Source organism: Corvus brachyrhynchos, unplaced genomic scaffold, assembly GCF_000691975.1.
Source record: "Corvus brachyrhynchos isolate BGI_N302 unplaced genomic scaffold, ASM69197v1 scaffold28, whole genome shotgun sequence".
Classification (NCBI taxonomy): domain Eukaryota; kingdom Metazoa; phylum Chordata; class Aves; order Passeriformes; family Corvidae; genus Corvus; species Corvus brachyrhynchos.
Genome location: NW_008246058.1, coordinates 1,909,060 through 1,925,106, shown reverse-complemented (window position 1 = coordinate 1,925,106; position 16,047 = coordinate 1,909,060). Strand labels below are relative to the sequence as shown.

The 16,047-nt window shown below is 46.6% G+C and overlaps 1 long non-coding RNA gene across 1 annotated transcript in view; it reads left to right on the top strand.

Annotated features, from left to right (window-relative positions):
• LOC108449593 overlaps nt 1-16,047 on the top strand; it is a 75,598-nt gene that overhangs the window by 9,779 nt on the left and 49,772 nt on the right. Inside the window, exon 2 of the long non-coding RNA XR_001865815.1 lies at nt 12,068-12,145. This is a non-coding gene — a long non-coding RNA (uncharacterized LOC108449593). The remainder of the gene's footprint in view (nt 1-12,067; nt 12,146-16,047) is intronic.

Here is a 16,047-nt window from a genome sequence, read left to right as displayed (position 1 = left end):
GGAAGGTATTGGTAACCAAGACAGGCAGAGGCATACAGGCTTTGAATAAGCAGGGAACTTCACCGTGCACAAGAGTCTGGGATTATTGATTAAAAAGAAGAGAAAATAATTGATTATTTTCTCTCTCCCGCTGTCTTGCTCTTGTAACACAAAGTAGTTGCAGTTGAACTAGGATGATGGTTGTAGATCCTTTCCTCCTATCCTATCCTATCCTATCCCATCCCATCCCATTCCATCCCATCCCACTAATATAACAGTAAACACTAAATGTTTGCCATGCCCTGTGAAACATTTTACAACTGTTTGCACTACCCCTGCCCCCGATTACAGCATCCTGGGGCTTTCTGTACCAGTATGATCAGTGTGCCCTGTCCTTGTGGTCAGCTGCTTTCCCTGGATGATTAATGGCAGAGGAGAAAATGTGAGGGAAGGATAGGTAAGAAAAATGTAAATTTCTCATTTGCCAGGTTGGTGAAACTACTTTTGAGGTTTGAGAGAAAATGTCAGTATTTGAGTTGGAGGTAGTGACAAGCTTGATGGTTTTTCTCTTTCAATAGTTTCTTATAGTGCCCTTCCTAATTTAAAAGAAGGTGTTTAAATTATTAATGTTTTACCACTGAAGCCGAGGAATTCCAAAGCCTTTGGCAAATCTCTGCTAAAGCATCTATCTTAAAAAAGAGCTTCATGTTTTTTCCTGAATCCATCTTTGACAGAAGCTCCCCTTCTATGAGAAGCACTGAATCTACAGAGGTGGACAAAGAGCTTGATTTATGTCAAAGGTAATTTTCTCCAGTGGTGTTTGGCCAGAAAACATAGAGATGATAGTGGTCTTTATTTTTTGGCATAGCCTTTGCAGATCTCTGTGCTTCTGCCTGTGGCTGAAGCAACACCATGCCATGGGTGAGTGCCAGCACACAGTACATGATGCTCAGGTGCTGCCTGTGAGATATGGGTACCCTTATCTGGTCTTTCTGGCTGCGACATCCTGGAGATGAGAGGCAGCTGAGGCTTCAGACACTCTCACCAAAGCTGTAGCTAGAGCTCAGGCCTCCCATTAGATTTACCACACATTTTCCTCCCTATTCTCTTTAGGTATTTGTCCTGATTTTGTACCAAATCTCCTTCTTGCTACTTGAACTGAAGAATAAAGTATTATAACTCTGGCCTGGGGCAACTGTCCAAAGGATATATTGGGATACACTTGGCCTGTGCAAACAAGGACTTGAGTCTCCAACTCTGTCAGTCCTTCTGGCTCCTGGAAGTTTTTCTTCCAAATGGGTATTTCAAACCTCAGAGAAGAAGTTTGTGTTTTTTCAGAGCTATGATTAATACCATTTTTATGCTTCATTGCAAAATGCCACACAATGAATGAGACCAGCAGGGTGGTGGTTTATGGGTAGTAGAAAAAAAAAAAAATCAAACACCTTCAAATGCTGCTTTGGAAGAGTGATGTGTGTGTGCATGTTTTATAATCTGCTGTGAACTGTGGGGTTGTGTTCCTATTAAAAGGAAGGGGGGGAAAGGCTTAAACCTCATCTATGGAAAGAATGTCAGAAATAGTTGAGAAGATGAAAAATTACAGTCTTTTTTGCGGGTAGTGAAGGCGAAGGATTGCGATGCAGTTGGCTTTGCAATAAAAAGTCACAGGATGGTTGAAGCTGGAAGGGACCTGTGCAGGTGGTAGGTAGCTACAGCCAGTTGCCCAGGACCATGTCCAGATGGCTTTTGCATATCTCCACAGATGGGGACTCCACAATCTTCCTGAGCAAGCTTGGTCACCCTCATGGTAAAATTAGGCATAGTGCATGGTATTTCAGCACATTGGCCATAGGTTTGTGCTTGTTACTGTTGCAGTCTGGAAAGTTTGTGGGGGTGTGTGGTGTTGGGACAGGGTGGGTTGAGCGCACGAGTGGGTTGGAAACACGGGTCTGCAGCTGAACCCTGTGGCTTGGGCTCGGCAGTGCTTGGCTGGGACTTGGGAGAGTTGGGCTTGGCATAGGATGCCAGGAACGCTCCCTCCAGCGGTGTGCAGGGAGTCTCGCTGCCTGATGGCTGGGTCTGGGAGCTCGTGGTCCCTCTGATTTGGTTTTGAGGCTGCGCTTACAGCTGAGCCTCCAGCCAGCTCTGCTGTCCCTTGCTTCCCTTCCCTTGACACTTCGTGCCTCTTCCCAGCTGGCAAGTCACTTTGCCACAGGAATTTGTGACTCATTTATCAGCATAAAATGAGGCTAATTACACCTCTGAACTGTCAGCATCAGTGGTGCTGCAGCATCAGGTGCTTCCCCAGAAAACTCTGTGTTGGTGGCAACCCCTGGGGAAAAGAGGCCCAGAGGTTTCTTGTGGCTGTGTGCGTAATGTATTCCCATCTTGGGGACAAAGAGGATGCTAGGTCACCTGATTCCCTATAGAGACATTGGGGTCAGCACAGATTTGCTTCCTGGTGGCTTCATGTGCATCCCTCACACATGGAAAACAAGCAAAGCTTAAGACTACACTCAGCCTCCACTTGGTCTCTGGTGTTTCCTCCCGCCTTCCATCCATGGAGAACAGTAGCCCTTGTTTGTTGCCCTGGATGCATTTTTGCTTTTCTCTAAGCCTTGTTCTTTTCATCCTGTTTTTGTTGCGGATAAGTGATGGGAATAGCAGCATTGAGATGATGGCTCCCAATGAACACTCCCACTGTCCACAGACATATCCCATATAGCCCTTGTGCCAGTGACAGAGGTATTTTCTCTTTAAAAATAGACCACAGACAATGCCACTCCCCAAGGACTGTGATTTATCATTTAATAATAAGTGGTTACTCATTTCCTTCGGAAAACTTTCTGGAAGTGTTATTTTTCCTTTTCCCCTTGCTTCCTTTTATTTTAAATTTCCTTCAAAACCCTGCATTACCCATCAGAGCCTCTGTGTCTGTTAAATGAAGTGTTCCCTTTTCAAGTGGAAATCATATTTATGATTTAAAGTTAATGAAAATAACAAGTCTTAACCCGTTGGGCATGAGCTTTTCTTTGTAAGTGCCTGCAGCCCTGAAATCTTAGCTCAGTCAAGGGAAATAGCAATGGGGAGCTGGTTAGGTAAGACTTGAAAAACTGTGATGCTGATGCTAAATGGGGAATGGATGATTTGCTTCACCTGACTTTAAAGAAAATTTCAAGTAACTTTAGAACTCGTATTGTCTTGAGTTGCCAGCCCTTAGCTCTGATACCTCCTGGTGTGCCAAGTTCTCCTGAAGGATGGAGAGCCTGCAGAACTACTAGGCAATCTCATACCAAGTCTGGTATTTTAGTGACTTTACCAAAGAAGTGCAGAAAGTTGTAGAGTAGTTCCTTTGAGGAAGTCCCGACAGCTCAGTAAACAAACTCAGGAAATGTGCTGAAGATGAAATCATTATAAGTAGGTACTTAAGTAGCTAAAAGAAATAGTTCTCTGTTGGATCAGGAGGGCATTTTCGGGGTCAGTAGCAGATTAGATGGTAGACTGCAGATAATACAGAAGATGAAATGCAACCAGGGACGTTGCAGGTACTTCAGGTGGTAACATCTTCTCTTACAGTTGCCTTAATGAGCTGCAAGTTTAAAGATAAGAAAAACAAATTCAATAAAGACAAGTGCAAAGCAGCACTCTTGGAAAACAGATGCACATACCCAAAATGTGCAGTAACTCTCAAAATGAGCAGGTTAACTTCGGAAAGGGATCTATGAGATGCAGTGAATTTCACAAGCTGGTTGTTAATTGCAGTCAGATGCTGTTACAAGACAGGCAGATCTTTAATAGCCCAGAGAAAAATGGCAAAGGTAATAATTCCAGCTCTTCAATCTTTGTTGTCCTATAAAAAACCCTGTTTGAAACACAGCATCCAGTCTCAGCCCCTCTATTTTAAATATGAAAGCAGGCAGCTTGGGAAGATGAAGCTTCTGTTTGGGAAAATTTACTTAGGAGGAATAGCTGGAAGATTTGCATGGGTTACACCTAGGGAAAAAAAACCCAGCAGCCCACAGGTGTCAAGCCATGGTTTGATGGGATGCTTCAGCAGTAGTTTTGGGGCTAAGTTTCTCTGCTCTCCTGGTGTTGCCTGTGCTGCAGCTCATTGTGTGGTCAGTTGTGTAGCCACAGCTTGTGTCCACACTGTGAGCTGGGACAAGGAACTTCTCTTAGTATAGAAAAAGCTGAAGTGTTTCCAAATTTATTTCAAAGTATGGCCACACAAGTTTGCCTGGACAACAGATGGCATGCAGGAGGAAGGAGGGCAAGGAGAGGAACTGGGATTGTGAGCACCTGGTAGAGTTGAGACTTAAAGGGAACACAGTAGATGTGAGACATCCAGGAAGGTGATGTGAAGAGTGCAGCACACGATGTCTCTCCATGTCTGAAGAGAAGACTAAACAAAAACTGTGTACAGGGAATTGCTTCTCCAGGCACAGTCTTCCAGTGCATCGCCTCCGTCATGCCTGGTAGCAGCGGGGTAGGCTGGCATTTCACAAAGTGAAGGTTCCAGCTCCTGGTGGTGGTGGTGAAGGAGAATGAGTGATGCTGGAGCTGACCCAAAAAGCATTAGAAACCTCTTTGTTAGCAGCACAGCAGCCCTTCCCGGGTGGTGGGGCAAGTGCTGCTCGTCGCTGGGAACTGCAGCTGAGTCCTGCTTGCTCTTGGCAGGGCTGTGCTGGTGTTGCCTTGGAGAGCACCACAAAGACAAGCCAAGAGAGGGTTCAGGGCTTGGAGGCTGTTTGACTTCCCTCCTGGCCCAGCATTTCTGCAGTCCTTGCATCCAGATTTTGGCATGGCTTCTACCCCTGTCAGTCCTGCTGAGGCTGAGTGTCTCAGTGCCTCCTGATGTTCTGAATCCAAATTTCTGTCATTACTGCATTGCACTTGGCTTTTTGGCTCTTGGGAGTAGTTTGGTTGACCACAAATTGGTCACTCTGTGCTGTGATGTAAGCTGATGATTTCCTCTGCTGTGGATGCTAAACCAAATACCCCTGCAACTGCTCCCTGATGGGGATGTTACCAGGCTGGTGTTGGCAGCCGATGGGAATGTGCTGGAGCTGTGCAAGCCTTGGTGATTCAAGCTGAGACGTAGGTTTATGATGAAACGCTAAATGCCTGGTCTGTTCTGTCTGACCAGCTCTACCCCTAGGGAAAAAAGGGGGTTTACTGCAAGAAGAAAGGATATTCTGGTATTGGTTGGTTGATAATGAGAACACAGAGCATCAAAGCTGAAACAGTGTGTGCTGGGTTTTGAAATCACTGGAGGATATAGAAGTGCCTTGAAGAGGAAGATCATAGATAGGCAGACCTACAGGATACGCCTGGTTGACTTTTTGTAGGCTGCAGAGCTTTCCCCTGTGGTTTGCAGGATTCCCTTGCCTTGCTGTGTCCTTGCACAGCTCAGAGCATAGCGTCTGTGTCCACAGTCTTGGAGGATATAGATGTGAACCTTGCTAGGAAGATCTAGGCTTCAGTTCCAGTCTTCTTGATGCTAAAATTCCCCTGAAAAAAAAAGCTTACTGTGCTTGTTTGTGACATGTTTGACGTGCTGGCACTGAACCTGACTTGTGTTGATCTAAGTTGCTTAAAAAATAAAAGAGGCATGGTAATTTGTCTTAAAAAGGGTACAGAGAAAGTGAAGAAGAGAACAAGTAGTTTGCTATTCATTGCCTTTTCAAGGCTGACAGGCTGGCTTACTCTGGGAAAAAGTCAAATTCCCAGACAGTTCCATATAATATCACCAGATGAAGGAGTGACCACCGCATGAAGCTTGCTGGTGGCAGAGCTGGTGTGGCAGCAGGACTGCTGACAGTGGAGTGGCAGAGCTCTTCAGTCAGCCAAGTTGTAGTGGCATCTCAGGGATTTGTCTTTGGATACACAGAAAACCCATCTTCTGCAAAACACAGTGGGTGGTTTGGGTGATGCTGAAGGCTCCAAGCTGCATTCCTGAAACCCCAGGGTGCCGTAAAGGTGACTCAACAGCATCGACTCTAAGTGAGGAAATGCAGAGTCTGGCAAATGCCGGACTTCAGAGGACAGTTTAGTAAAAGGGAGGACTGCAAAGACATTGACAAAAAGGATTTTTAAAGTGTTTTTAAGGAAGACAAACTAATAACAACTAACTTCCTCTTTAGAAGTCCCTTTTCAAGGAACAGATCTGTTATGTTAATAACAGTGGTGAATGTAATTATATGTAAGGATGAAATCTTGGCTTCACAGGACTAGTACTTCATGCAAAGATATGTTATTGGAAGCCAACCTGGAAGTACAGTCATGGCGGGAGGAGTAGGATGCAGAACCGAGTGGGACTTGTCTGATACCCACAGGAGCTGTTTAATGTTGTTGTTTTTTCCTTGATGCATTTGTCCCAGGGCTGTTGGTACTGCAGGGCATTCTGAGCAGGTGTTTGTGCCCAAGTGGGTCATCCATCCTCTGGTCAGTTTTCCTGTAAGAGCATCTCTCAGGTAGGATCAGCACCTCGCCTGGATGGTATCTTCAGAAAGCTCCACCACCTAGGGTGGATGCTGGTGTGTGTGCAGGACTGCCATAGCTTTGCTTTCCCCTGCTCATCTCCCCACGTGCTTGCTCAGGGTGCTGAAAGCAGGGAGCCTCAACAGCCACCGAATGGTGACAGAGCACACACAGCTCTCCACCCCAGCTCTTTTTCTCCATCATTGTCCTCAGTTTTCTATTCACCTCCCTCCAGCTCTGTGGCTGGGGGCTGCTGTGAGCACAGTGAAGCCTTGCTCTGGCATCTTCCTCCTCCTCTCTTCTATCCTGCTTTTCCCTCTCTCTCTGGCTGCCGGGTTGCTCTAAGCAACTTTGGCTCCTGTCCCAGGAACAATCTCTCAACACACACAAACCAGGAAGGCTAAAATAACACTTTAAAATTGTTAAATAAATAGCGATGGAGCTCTGCTTAAATGGGAAATGCAGCTTAATTTGTTAAAGGCTTTTTGTCCTCCCTTGGACAGGGATTCGGCCGGGCGTGTGTGTGTGTGTGTGTGAAGCATTTCTTGTAGCTTGTAAGCTGCATCTCGTGGCCCCAAGTGGGCAGAGAGGGTTATGTGACTCTGAGTTACCAAACACTTACAGTAAAAGTGTAGTCATCCTGAACCTCAGCCAAAGAGCTGGAGGTTTTGTAAGGGTTTTTTTTTAATTTTTTTTACATTTTCCCTTCTCTCCCCGCAGGATGCTGCTGCGTCACTTGCATTCTTCACCCCAGCCCAGCAGTAACTCTTTCCAGACTACCAGCAGCAGCCAGGCACTTACATCCCGCCCCATTCCCTCTCCAAGAGCTTTGTGCACGGGCAAGTGCATCCCTTCTCCCTCAGCAAAGGAGTGGCTGCCAGCACAGACAGAGGCGCCCATCTTTCTGAAACCTGAAAAACACTCATTTCTCTCTTGCACCTTTTCAAAACTGGAGCAAAAATAGAATAGTAGTTACTGCCATGTGAGAGAGTGAGAATGGGAGGCTCTGGATAAGCATTTGTAAAATATCCAGGGAAAATGGATACCGGCAAAGGCTCTGCTGAGTGGGAGTGGGTGTACCAAAATGTGTGTGTCAGGATGAGAAATGCATTTCTTGGGAAGGACATGGAGAACTGGCTGCTTCCCAGCACACAGCTTCCTTCTGGGGCTCATCCTGTGGGAGCTCTCTGCATTTTTATTTTTTTTACGTGTGGACTGTCCCCAGTCCACTCTTCTGAGTAGAAACTAATCTGTGTTTTGGGAGAGAGTTGTTTCCTATTAACTTTCTGAGTGAGGAAAAAATAACCTTTGCTCCCTCCAGTGGGAATTGCACAAGTCAAAATTTTACATTCCCTTCTTCAGACTCCAGAGTTGTTCCTGGAAGGATGAGTTGTGGGTCAGAGAGGGGCTGTCTGTGCCCTCCTGCCACACCTGCTGTGAGGGCTGCCAGGTCTGGCTGTCAGTCTGAATGCATGAGAGCAGAGTAAAACTGCAGTCATGGCCTGAGCAGGCATACCCAAAATTAACATCAAAAGGAAAGGAGGGAGTTGTCCAAATACAGCCTGCAAACCTTTAATTCTGTGTGACAGTGATACCCTGAGCCAGGTAATCTCCAGCATCAGTGTTGCTACAGTGATGGAAGCTGCTGGTTCTATGGGAAGATGGAGGTTTGATGGAAGGTTATAATAATCTATCTTAGATGTTTTAATTTTCCCTTTTCATCCCAAACGTAAGGAGCAGAGTTTCCTCCACTTTGAACAGGTCTTTTTATGTTTTCTTTTTATAATTGGGTAGAACAAAATAATGTTTCTTCAGTATATAAATGAATCTGGCAGCCTGGTTTTGTACTTCAGCCTCCCAAAGAAACAAGCATGCATAAAGCAAGAAGATACACTGCCTACTAAAATGTCCCACTTACTAAAAAACTCACAATAAAATCCTCTGTGAACATCCTGTTTCAACTCTGCAATAAAACTCACTGGTCAGTTAATCGTGGATCTCCTGTTCCCATGGAGAAAGGCAACTTAAGAGGTTGCTGTGGGAAAGGGGGAAAAAATAAAATTAAAAAGATCCTGTCTTGGTCTTGCAAACAAAGGTTGCCTTGGATTGCAGTCACATGTTGCAGTTCAGCTGATCTCGCTGATGCCAAAAGGGGAAAGATTTCTGGGACTTGCCTGAGCCCCACTGAACTGGTTTAGGGAATTAATTAGAAGAAAATTACTTACCTTTGTGGTTTTTTTTCCTATCTAGTTTCTTCTTCGATTTGACTGCCCTGACTTGGCTCACCGGGTTAGGGGAGCCAGGGGCAGCTGAGACAGGATATGTGACCATTGTGTGAATTTAACTGTGATTTAAAATTACACCACTGGCAAGTGTCTTCTGGCTTTTCACAACTGGGGAAGAAGTCTCTAGGTACCCAAATGTGGGATACCGCTGAGCTTTGTAAATCATACCTTGTGGCTGAGTTGCATCAGCAATATCGAGGCAGAAGCACCTGAAAGAACATTTTGGGGTTAATTGCAGTCCCCCAGCACATTAGATGAACTGATAAGCTGGTGTTGGTAGAAACCTCACCGTGCATATGTCTGCATTCAGTAAATAGTTTTGGCCAGGTCAAGCTCCTTCTCTTGGGTGCACCCCTCTGTGCCAGGGGGGCATGTTCAGAAGACTCTCATGTGGCTGGACATCGTGTGAAATTACACAGAATCCACTGCTTGGGCTTCACGGAGTTGATAGGTGTGCATTACATGGCTTTTTGGGGCAAAGCCAGCATAACAGGTTTATCTCTCTTCCTGGGTGGTTTACTCAGGCCTTAGGGCTCACTTCTGATCTTTATAAGGTGTATCAGGTCCCTGGGTTTCAGAGGGTCAGAAGATACTTTCACTGAAGGGTATGATCTCATCAGAGCCAGGCATTGAAAAACTTCCCAGGATTTTGTCACCTTGCCCATGTGTGTGCTGTGTCTCGCTGTGCCTAGAGAGCTTCTGGGCTGGCAGTCGCCAGGATCACCACTGCCCAGCTCAGTCCAGGCTCTTGCCTTCTTGGTACCATGCCATGTAGCTTTAATTATTGTGGGGAAAAAAAACTAGTACTTGTAAGATCCCCAGACCTGTTAATTTTTAAAAGGTTGGTGGTTATTTCCTTCTTTTTTTTTTTTTTCCCCCTTTCCACTTCTTTTTTTTTTTTCTAAACCTGAAACATTATGGACTAAGGCTGCTGAATTAAAAATAAGGAGTGAAAAATCAAATATATATAAAAATTTTAATTTTACAGTGAAAAGGCATATCTCTGCTTCTTGGGTGAGGTGTTATGAAACGCTTACCCCTTCCCAAGTTTCCTGTGCTCCCTGGTGGCATCGAGCTCCTTGTTTGCAGCACCCCATGGCAGAGATAAAAAGCTTTGGTGTATGTTCCCTTCGGGGCAATGTGGATTTCTCCTCAAAAACCTCAGTTCTGGCGACCGGTTTTATAAATGACTAAAAAATGAGGCTTGTACCTTATCTCTTGAGAGATCGTTGATGGATCCATTTCTCAGAAAGATATTTTATTCAGTCCTTTAATGCCACACCACTCCCTTCATTCAGATGCCTGGAGTCTTTTATCACGTCTCCTCTTACTCATTGCTTAGCCAGGTTGGGCATATTTAGTTCTTTTAATCTTTCCTGCAACTCAGCTGTCTTTAATCATCCTTCTTGATGTCAGAACGTTTGATGCCCATTTCTACGGAAAACAAGCCTGGTTTTTTTTGGTGTGCATGTGAATTGCTTGGGAAATGTCTCCGGCCGCTTGCCCAGGCTCATGCCTGGATTCCTCAAAAGCTCCCTCGAATGTCTCAGTGTGGATGCTGGGGAAAATTTCTGGGTCACCATGTACACCACCGGACTTGGCACCCTCTGGGATTAATTAACATGTTTATTTGTTGGGTGTGGGCTGCAACACCCCCCCAGATGTTCCATGGCTTGTGTTTCCAGGGGCAGATTTCTCTGGGCATCTGCAGAAGGGTGCAGGTGCTGATGGTGTTTATGGAGAACAGGCCCGGAAAGGTTACTGTAACCTGCGTTTCCTTCCTGTACCTGCCAGTAACAAGGACAGAGAGGTTTAATTTGCTTCTATGATCTGAAAAGCAAAGCCTGGTGATAACTGTTTATAGGTACCTGTGCTGCAGGTCAGGGTAATGCTTCTAGATGCTGACAGGGATGGTGACCCCTTCCTGCTGCAGCTATTGATGCTGTCTTTACTGAGTAGTTCATCTATTTTGCACCCAAAAATAGTCATTCACAGCTCCTTAAGACAGTTTGAAGCTGAGGATTGCTGCTAGCTGGTAGGAGGCTGAGCACTGCATCCCTTCAGGGCAGGGTCTTCAAACTCACTGTCTGAAGCTGATGTGTGGAGGTGTTCAGAATTCCCCTCACAGACCTCCTGGATACCTGTTATTTAAGTGGGAGCTGTTTCCCAAGGCCTGACTCAGTCATTTACTTAAAATAGGCAAGCTCAGACGCTGACTGGAAGGGGTTAAGGCACAGATCTCCAGGTTTGCTGGGTCTGGGCCATTGCTGTGCAGCTCTAGGGGTGGCTTCCCTGACATGGACTTTGAATTACAGAGCACTTGGCAGGCAGTTAAAGAAGGCCAGAAGCCGGCTTGTCCCTCCCCCACCTCCCATTATGAGGGAATGCTTCTCATACTCTCCCAAATTTAGCAGTGCAAATGTGGCTGGGTTGAGTAGGCTGAGTGATGAGGCGATTTTGATGGTAATAAAGGTCCCCTTCCCTGCTCTGCCTCAAACTCAAGCTGCCAGCAGCCTGTGCTATAGAAAGCTGTTTGATATATGGGTCTGTGATTTATGGCTGTGCCAACAAGGGCTCTGTGGCCTGAGAAGGAGAGGATGGAGACTTGGATAGTGGCAGAAAACAGTCTGCAAGGACCGCCACCCAGCAGAGCACTGAGAACCTGAACAGCCTGATGTCCACCTGGCTGTCCTGTGTGACCCTTGGGCTGTAATGAGGGGGGTCAGAAATGTCTGGAGGTCACCACGAGGAAAAGGCCATGTCCTCTCCATGATGACAGTGGGATAGTCTGGGTCATGGAGCTGGAGTCTGCTGCCTCCATCCCTTTTCCTCACAGCTCTGGGCCACCCAGGCTCCCTGGCACTTCTGTCTGTGTTTCCTCCCACTACTTAGGAGTGTTTGAGGGATTGCTCTGGAGCTGGCAGTGAACATCTCAGGAGGACCTCGTCATGCTCATTTTTACACCACATTGCTGGGTCATCGTGGATGTCCAGCATGGGACAAGCTGTAGGGCTCCATCACTGATACCTGAACTCTGGTGGCTGCAGAGGAATGTGCTGCTGCTTCAAGCACTCCCATGGGGCCATGCCCCTTCACCAATTTATATATTTTTATATATATGTATGTATCTATGCATATATTTAAATAGGTAATATATATTAAGTAGATTTATAAATACTTAAATATATACAAGCTGCAGTTTATATGTAACTGGTTTCCAGTGCAGCCTTATGTTGAAAAAATAAGGAAATTGAAGTTTTTTGGTTGGAGAGAGGGGACAAGATTGAGCTTGCTGACATTTCTTTTGTTGTAATGTCATTTAGGTCTTGGTTGACTGCAAAAAGAAGGGAGGAGCATGTCAAAGGGAGGTCAGATCCTGCCAGGGTTTCCTGGGAAATGAGGTGAGTGGTGATGTCTTTCAGCTCTCATAAGCCTGGAGATAGAAGCCCTCCTGGTCTTCCCTGCACCTTCTGGGTGAGACCTCTTCTGTTGATCCTCCAGATTTCCTTTTGGTACAGATTTCCCTGTATTTTGCCTCTTCAGGGCTGATGGGAGGATTGTAGACTGCTGTTGTGCATGGGAGTCTCAGAAGGGCTGGAGACTATCTGGAATATGTTGAGGTTTGTGCATCACACAGACCTTGTTTCTGGCTGTATTTGGGCTTCACAGCAGGGGACTTTACTCCTGTGGGTTTAGAGAACTCTGCTGCAATTACCTGCTACTGATACACTTTTGCCCCCCCCAGTTCACCCTTTACAGTCACTGGAGGGAAATGGGTATTTTTAGGAAGTGCCTGACCCTGACCTGCTGTAGGTATCTGAATGGATTGAATCATTCCCTACAATACCTGTTTCTCTGCACTGTCAGCACAGCTGGGGCAGCTGGTTTGGATGTAGGGTCTGCAAGGCATGTGTAATGTCTGTTCCCTGTGTAGGCAGACTGGAGTTCAGGGAGCTTGCTTGTGGCTTGGGGTGTCCAAAGCCACTGCATGAAAGCTTGGCCTCTCCTAAGCTGCCCTTAAATTTTCTTCAAGGTTTGGACACAGCTTAAATCTGTGAGCCACTTGTCTGAGCCTGCTCTCAGCATTTATACACCCTGACGGGCAGCATACGTACATTCCTGAAGGATAGGGTATGATTGCTCAGGATGTTTCAGTCCAACTGGGTCATCTCACACTGGCTGTTGCAGCCACTGTGAGAATCAGCAAGATGATTCCAGCCTCAGGAGTTTGTTCCAGCCCCAGGAGCCGCTGCACTAAGACCCACTGGCGCAGCTTGGGCTGCACTGTAACCTCCTGGGAACCAGCCCTGGAGCTGCTCTGCTCTTTGGCATTTTGAGTGATGTGGCTTGTGGCTTTTCAGCCACAGGAAGGTTTGGAACAATGTAACCCATCTCCCCATGGGAGCCTCACATGGGAGCATCATCCCCATCCTGGTACCTTGGCTAAGGTGCAGCATCCCCCAGGTGTGGTTCTGTGGAGAGCTGGGACCTGCATGCCAGGTCTGTGTAGATTATAATCTCCGTCCAGAGTACATCACTGCATCTCCCAGCCAGGGGAAATCCCCCCACAGATATCTGCCTGACTCTGCTAGGCCACCTCCTCCGCTTCCCCTCCTAGTTCTTTGAGGGACGGAAACATTGTTTTCTGCTTGTGTTTGCGGAGTGCTCAGCCTGTGCTGGCTGATCCCTGCTGCAGTGAGGATAAATACCCACACTGGTTGAAATTTAGATGTACAAGGTGTTGTACCTCAGCAGAGGTAACTCTGGAAGTTTTTTTGTATGCTTGTACTTCTGTCCTCAATATGTGCTCTGAGGGCAGTCTGTTCAGAAAGAGGAATTGATGTTGATGGTTCATCGCTAAGATTGTCACTTTTAAGTCAAGGAACAAATATAATTTGCTGTAGTACATCACTTTTGTTTAGTTTTAAGTGGGCAAAGGGAATGTGTGTGTGTTATTCTTCATTTATTTAGTGTTTTCTCTGCAATTTACTTTAGCTTTTCTGTATTACTAACAATTAGAGTGTTTTCATTGCCACCCTGGAGAGAGGAATCTCTTCTTTTTATAGCAAGGGAAACTGTCACAGTGAAATGATGTGGTCACTGCCCCTTGCCTGTGCCTGACACATGCATCTCCTGCCTTCCATCTGTCTGCCCTGGGGGCCAGAAGATGTTGCAGGGACTCACGGTGCCCTTGTATCTGATGCTTGCTTCTGTCACTGGTCTTTCTGCTCTGAATCTGTCCCTCGATTCTCCATCCAGAGAGCAGGAATAAACTGATTATTTGGAGTTGAAGGGCAGGAATAAACTGATTCTTTGGACTTGCCATGAGAATTAATGTTGAGGATGAGCAATTTAACAGGAGATCCAAGGGCTGTGTCTAAGAAGGGGGGATGCTTTTTGCAGTATCAGTGATTCCCAGGGAACAGCTTCATTTTTACTTGGCTGCTGGATGTCTCTCTGGGTTTTTCACAATTAGGTTCTCTCCATCTGGCTTTCTTTCTCTATCACTCCTTTTTATTGAAGCATTTTTGTGCTGGGCTGACACCGTGGACATCAGCAAGAGTATTCAGGGCTCGTAGATGCGAAGCCACCGAGCTGGTGGCCTGGTGTGAGGCTCTCTGCTTTCTTTGAGTTTGAGATTTCCTTGAGCTGGGATGCTTTGGGATTCTGGGACATGGTAAGCAGAAGACTGTCGTCATCTCAATCTTAACCAAGATAAAATGAGCAGCCTGCCTGAAGTGAGGAGGGTTTTGCAAGCCTCAGTGACACCAGTTAAGTACTTGGAAGGGGTGTGAATTGGGGGTGGGTGGAGAAGGAGGTTTGTTATGTGCTTCCCGGTAGCTAAAAGCAGGTGTTCAGTCAACTGAGAGTTGCCCTAAAGGCAGAGAATAAGGATGCAAATGATCTGTGAAACATAAAAGGAACCATCTGAGTGCCCCTTTTCTTGGTTTACCTCCACCCTGGGTAATTTGCATGACACAAGTCGATCAACCCTGAGAAAAAGCAGTTCGGTCCAACAGACAAGATAACTTTGTCAAACCTAACGACCTTGCAAAGAGGCGAAAAGAGGCAAAGCCCAGAGGCCAGGAGATACAGAGAGGAAAGGGTGGACTGTGGCTCTGCTGTCTTGGTGGGGAGCTGGGTTCCCCTGGTTGGCCCTTGTGAGGTCCCGGATTCCTCCAGGTTTCACAGTAGCCCACTTAAGTCAGTGCCGATTCCAGTACAGGTGTGTGAACCTTAAACCCTCCTTGATGCAGGCAGGGTGAGGAACACTGGGTGAGCAGAGCCTGCTGAGCTGCTGCCCCAACAGGTACCACATGAGATTGGTTAGTTTAAACTCAGCTGGAAGGGCTTTTAGGCCGTGCTTTGCCTCACGTTTGATGTAGTAGCAATACATGAATCCAGCTGGTTGCTACAGCTCAAGGGGTGGCTGCTCAAGTGGTGACAATGCCTTAGCTTGAAACTAGTGTGGATTCAGGACCCTCCATGGCCAACCTGCCGATGCTGAGTGCAGGGTGGAGCAGAGCTGAGCTGTTGATCTGCCCCTCCTGCCCCAATTCTGCTGCAGTCGAGTTCTGCACCCAGGCTGGATTTACACCCAACCAGAGCTTTTAACGAAGTTAACTTTCTTTTGCTGTGATTTGTGCCTGCTCATGTGTCTGTTGGGTGTTGTCAGCTCAGCTGTAGCCGCAGAGGGCCGGTGTCCCCCTACCTCTAACCTGTGCCCTCCTGTCGTGCAGGTGATCTTCCTCATTTCATTGATAGGTTCACTAATTTTGCCGGTGTTAATGAGCTCTTCCCCAGCTGCCATTCCCCCTCTTCCCCAAAGCCAAGACGTTGACTCTTTCACTGTGAGGGTTAATTTGCTTATTGGTTTGTGGACTGCACCTCCCTCTTTCTGATTTCACTTGATATGTGCAGGATGTGGTGATAAAAATCTGTTCGAGCTGCCTCCTTTTTCAGACATTTTTTGCTTCTTTAAAGTAACTTCCAGAGGCAATGGGTGAGAGGAAAGATGTGTGCTAATGTCTTTTCAAACAATTTCATGGGTGTTAACGTCTTTGAAATGGGTCTTAACGCCTCTGCTGACTTTGGGCAGCAGGTTCCTTGCCGGCCCCAGACAGTTTGGCTCCTGAAACAGACAAAGGTCTGCACAAGCCTGAACTTCTGAACTTTGGGGTAAAACAGTAGGTTCAAGGGGGCATATGGGTAGGTGGTTCGGGAAGGCTGTACCTTCCTAGTACCTCAGCCAGTGGGGAAAGGAAGAGGGCAACATGCGGCCGGGAGTTAGGACAGAAGGGAG